The sequence below is a fragment of the Glycine soja genome, chromosome 11, assembly GCF_004193775.1.
Source record: "Glycine soja cultivar W05 chromosome 11, ASM419377v2, whole genome shotgun sequence".
In the NCBI taxonomy this organism is placed as follows: Eukaryota; Viridiplantae; Streptophyta; class Magnoliopsida; order Fabales; family Fabaceae; genus Glycine; species Glycine soja.
Window position 1 is genome coordinate 34980796 of NC_041012.1, and position 6000 is coordinate 34986795.

Here is a 6000-nt window from a genome sequence, read left to right on the forward strand (position 1 = left end):
AAGAATTCACCCATTGGTTTATTGATATTAAGAAGTGTAAGTCCAATGGTGTCATATTAAACTAACAACAAAAATAAAATAATTCAATTTCAAAATAAGATTTGTTTTGTATACAATGACATCACTAAATTTTAAATTGGAGATTTCCTCTCTCTCAAAATCACCACTAGATCAACCCTAACGGGTTAAGAAAATGGTATTATGTTTTTTTCAGAACATTATGCATAATAACTTACTCATCTAAATTAAATAACTCGTTATTACATTAGTAACTTTTATCCTGTGCCCAAAATAACCCCCCCCCCCCCCCCCCCCCCGATAAAATAACTATAGATATATAAACAACTAGTACTACCTCCGAAAATAATGAATTACTTACTTTTATAATTGATATACTGAAAACGTTATTTCCGAATCAAATTACACAACCATTTTACCAAAATTCGTATATATTCCAATAAACGGGCAAAGTTCCCGTCCCTTATCGTATATGTTGAAAGATATTTGGTTCTTTTCTCTTTTTGTAAAATCGATACTTTTTCATTGTATTGTTGTCAACGTGTCCAAATTATTCGAATAGAATATTTCTCACATACCGAAAGTGGTACAGCGTAGAAATTAGAGAGTGACGTTAAAAACAAAGAATATTGCATCCAACTAGTCCTAAAATTACATGTAAATTAACTATTTAATTTAATATTTACAATTATAAAAAAACATTATTTTAGTCTATAAATTTATTAAAGACAAGTAATTTTATTGATCGGGTGCGACTAGTAACAGATCTTTAACCATAATTTGTTGAAAGGGAAGTGATAAAAAAAAAAGGCAAAACTCAAATGTAACTTTTAGATATTAGTATTGAATTCAAAAAAAGAAAGACACCATTAGTATTTTTTTGTCAACCGTTTTATCTTAATAATTTATTCTGTTTTTCTAATGAAAATTTTAATATAAAGTGAAACTTTAATTTTTATGGAAGAATAATACTAAAAATATATAAGTTTTGTCCGAAAAGAAAGCTGAAATGAAGATGAAATTAAGGAAAATCAGAATCAAGGGAAAAAAGATTAAGGATGAGAATAAATTTTACAATAAATAAATATAGAGAACAATTGAAAAGTATTGTAAAAGATAAAATACAATCAAAAGATTAAAAACCAATGATTCAGATCTTAATAATTTATTCTAGATATATTTTCAATTATATATTTATTGAGTAGTGACAGAAGGAGCGCGTGGGCAAGGGGAGGTTGTGAGATCGAGTTGAAAAAAGAAGAAAGAAAACAATGGCTTAGCACACACCGCAAAACGCGCACGATGAGGAACAAGTGTGCATTGACCATTCAAGCCGAGTTTTAGTACAAACCCACACTGCGTTGTTATGCTTTTACTTACTCAACAATTCAATTATAAAACCCCTGCATATCCCTCACACTTTCTTCCCTTTTCCCCCTCTCTTCATCTTTTGCTTCCTTCGTATAGGGATTAGAGAGCAGCAAGTAATGATGGATGCGCTGATAAAGGTGCAGTTCAACGCACCAAAACCATAAAAAGCGCTTCTTTCGTCTTATGGCATGTCTGAGGAGGAAGAAGCACTGCGTCAAAGGCCAACATCGTTGATTTCTTTCCCACCCCATGACAATTCTTCGCTTCTTCTGCCCCTTCTTTATACTCTTCTTCACTCCAATAGGTACTTTATACTTTCTCTGTCTTGCGTTTTCAAACTTGTAATTGATTTACTTTATTCATTGGCCTTTTCCCAAGTTTTTATTGATCTTTATTATTATTTTTGTATGATCATGGGTTGGGGGTTTCATCCCTTGAGTGTTTAGTATAGTTTTCACCATGTATTGAATTAATTTCTTGATTTTTCCTTTTCTCTTTATTTTTGTATTTTTAGGTTCTTGGCTTCTTGTCTCGGTTGCTTTCTTTTAATTCTCATGATATCAAGTTTTTTTTTTCTCCCCCCTTCTCTTTTAGGGAGAGATTTTAATTTTGATTTTCAATTCTTTAAAATATTCATATTGCTTTCCTTGTAAGTTATCATTATGACTTCATTGATCAGTGTCTTTCCTTCTTGATTTCATATGGGACCACTGTTCCTTCGACATATCATGATTATTCCAATTCTATCAATTCGTGGTTCTGATTATGGATGGCCTTTCTAATTGGGGTTTCTAGACTTTACTCTTTTGTCCTTTCATGTGCGTCTACTTAGTAACGATTATGTTCATGATTGGCAAAATAATGTTAGGGATATCGAAGTTGCTAGCGTGTATTTTTTGTTGGCTACATCATGTTAATGGAGCTCTACCCTCCCTGTTTGATTTCCAGCTTCTGTGCAAGCGTTCACCGGAACCTATGGTATAAATTATGGTAGGATTGCAAATAATATTCCTTCACCCGATGAAGTTGTTACTCTTCTCAGAGCAGCAAAAATAAGGAATGTTAGAATCTACGATGCTGATCACAGTGTTCTCAAGGCATTTAGTGGAACTGGGCTTGAAATTGTAGTGGGGCTTCCCAATGGCCAGCTGCAAGACATGAGTTCGAATCCAGACCATGCTTTGAACTGGGTAAAAGAAAATGTACAGTCATTTCTTCCTGACACACGCATTCGTGGAATTGCTGTAGGCAATGAAGTTTTGGGTGGGACAGACTATTCTTTGTGGGGAGTTCTTCTGGGCGCTGTTAAAAATATTTACAATGCTACCAAGAAACTTCATCTAGATCAACTGGTTCAGATTTCTACGGCAAACTCATTTGCGGTTTTTGCAGTTTCTTACCCTCCCTCCTCTGGTAAATTTGATAATAATGTTAATCAGTATATGAAGCCACTACTGGAGTTCTTCCAACAGATTGGCTCTCCTTTCTGTTTGAATGCTTACCCTTTCCTAGCCTATGCGGGTGATCCTGAACATATTGATATAAATTATGCACTTTTTGAACCAACAAAGGGAATTTATGATCCAATGTATCATCTGCATTATGATAACATGCTTGATGCTCAGATTGATGCAGCCTATGCCGCTTTGGAGGATGCTGGATTTGACAAAATGGAAGTCATAGTTACTGAAACGGGCTGGGCCTCAAATGGAGATCAAAGTGAAGCTGGAGCAAATGCAACTAATGCAAGGACATATAATTATAACCTGCGTAAAAGGCTTGCAAAGAGGAAAGGAACCCCTCATAGACCTAAAAATGTTGTGAAGGCATACATTTTTGCATTATTCAACGAGAATGAGAAGCCTGGGCATTCATCTGAGAAGAACTATGGACTGTTCAAGGCTGATGGGAGTATATCATATGACATTGGCTTTCACGGACTTAATGCTGGACATTCATCTCTTTTGTCTCTTAAGGTACCATAAATTTCATTTGATGGTATGTTTTTTTTGTTTAAGCTCCTTTGGTAGTTTTCATGCACCAAACATAAAGAGAGATAAAATCAAACATAAAATTTCATTTGATGGTATGTTTTTTTGTTTAAATGATGATGATGCAATGCATACGCATAGACAATGTAAACTTTTACACCACTTATAAGAGACTAACTGCATGTTTGCTTCAGCGTTTCGGATGCATGTCCCTCCTCATTTCCACGTCAGAATTTTAAAAGGACACGGAAGCAACATTTGATTGCTTCCACTGGACGTGGATCAAAGAATGCCACATGCTAAATCAAACATGCTAACTTATTGCATCTTAGTTCCCACATGATAGGACTATATTCGTTTGGAAGTTTGTAATTCTCAAGACTGAATTTAAAGAATGCTAAAATAAAAATGAATAATAATAGAAGAAACATAGAAAATGTTTAGAAATTTGACCCACAAGTTGGCTTACCAAAAGTTGACTTGCCATATCAAGAATTTATATATTGTACTACATGGTACTTTGTTTTGCTTTCTTGTCCCCATATTGGCTTGGCTTCATAATGTCATTCTTGATGTCTTCATCTACATTCAGTATGTATCCATCTATCTTGAATTACTCATAAGTAAAAAGAGAGAGAGAGAGAATGGGAAAATGTCTTTTTTTCTTGATACTACCTTTTCTCCTTTCTAGCTGTAGAACCAGAAATCCAGAACCCATGTTTCATTGTTTTAATAAGATTTATGAATATCCAAGCTATTTGTGCTCTCATGTGAAATGATCAAGGGATATCAAGTAACTGTTCAAGTCATGTTAATATCATCATGATGGTTGTTGGTTGGACTACAGTGAGTCATATTTGCAGTTTTTTGAACCAGTTGTGGCTGGTCTGGAAGCTATACATTGTTCTCTTTAGTCTTTACTCTTTAGTAATATCCCAACTTCCAAATGTTTGTAGATGCAACATGCAAGTCCTTAACTTCGTTTTTTTAACTCTCTTTAGTATGTCTGGAATCTTTCAACTCATAAAAGTAATCAAGCTGAACTAACGAGACAGCATGAGAATCATTGGTTATGAGCTCAATGTCAACCCTGGTATAAAGCCTGACCTTAAAAAATTAGGGAGTTGTAAACTAGAAATGCATTCACCTTTCTATATTATCTACACAGTATGTGAATTTCATTGATCCAGAGGGAAAAGGTCAATTGCTGGTCTCAATTAATAGGTGGTTTAATCATGGATGTTCTTTTTCCTTGGTGTAATTTTGAACTCACTACTTGCAACACTTGGGAATTTAATTTTGCTGAAAAATAAATTTGGAATGAACTTGTGTTTTCAGATTTATGCAAATTTTTACACTTTTGATTTCGCTTGGCAGAATATCAATACTCAAGGGTTGTCCCAGTCATACATGATGGTATTCTTTTTATCTTCTTTGATACCGCTGATTTTCTGGAGTTAGTGATCCTTATGATATCAGCCTGCTCGGCAAACCAGTTCCTGGCAATGAAATGAGTTTGACTTGGCTCCACTTCATGTCTCACTATAGATCAAATTATACCATTGATTGTCATATTTCATAAAGCAATATCTAGAAATGTTGATGTTTCAGCAAATGTGTAATTATTTCACTTGAGAAAGGATTTTCCTTCGAAGAGTATTAGAATTTTTCAGTTTTTACTAATACATTTGTTGGTTCTTCTCCTTTAATAAGCTACCAAAGAGCCTGCAAGATCAAAAAGAAAAAAACAGAAAATACAGCAAAGCAATACATAGTAGAGCAAGACCCAAAGATTTACGTGGTTCAGCAATGTGCCTACATCCACGGAAAAATGCAGCTCCTCATCATCACATTGATCATGAAATTAGAAGTTCAATACAAGCAGCAATTAGCTTTGATCTCTCTTTTCAAAACCTCCCTCAATCACCTAGTCCACTACCTCCTTTTAGAACTCTCTTAATTTTCTGCAACTCCTCTGTTTTGCACCCTCAAAAACTCTCTTTTTTTGTATTACATGATTAAGAGTATATATACACTTTAAAAGCTAGTCCTAGGAACAAAGGCTATAAATTGGTGCCAAAACCAATTCAGTTATAATAACTGAAAACAGTTATAACAGCACCACTTTAAAGCCTTCTCACTTGTGTCATTTGTGATTTTGAGTCACACACCACAAATCTCTACCTTGACTCTAAATCAGCAAGTGTCTATCTTGTAATTCAGGGCTGCACTTCTACCAATCTGTTTTAGGCATCTTCGAAATTGATCAAGTCCAGACAGTGCTTGAACTTGATACTAGAGAGGGACTTTGTGAACATATCAGCCAGGTTTTCTTTTGTTGAAATCTTCTCCACCTTCACCTTCTCAGATTCAATCACATCTCTGATGAAGTGTAGTTTCACATCTATGTGTTTTGTCCTCTCATGATACATCTGGTGATTTGCTTAGTGAATGACACTTTGACTATCACAGTGAATTGTGACACAAGTTTGTGTTATTCCAAGTTCATTTACCACACCTTTAAGCCAGATTGCTTCCTTCACTCCTTCAGCTAGGGTCATGTATTCTGCTTCAGTAGTTGAAAGAGCAACAATTGATTGTTGATTTGCTTTCTAACTGA

At 34.7% G+C, this 6000-nt stretch overlaps 1 pseudogene across 1 annotated transcript; it reads left to right on the plus strand.

Annotated features, from left to right (window-relative positions):
* Positions 1–1242: 1242 nt before the first annotated feature.
* Positions 1243–5717, plus strand: LOC114376207 (annotated as a pseudogene). The gene is made up of 3 exons (XR_003658922.1): positions 1243–1693; positions 2338–3365; positions 4758–5717. The product of XR_003658922.1 is annotated as a glucan endo-1,3-beta-glucosidase 14-like (transcript).
* The last annotated feature ends 283 nt before the right edge of the window (positions 5718–6000 follow it).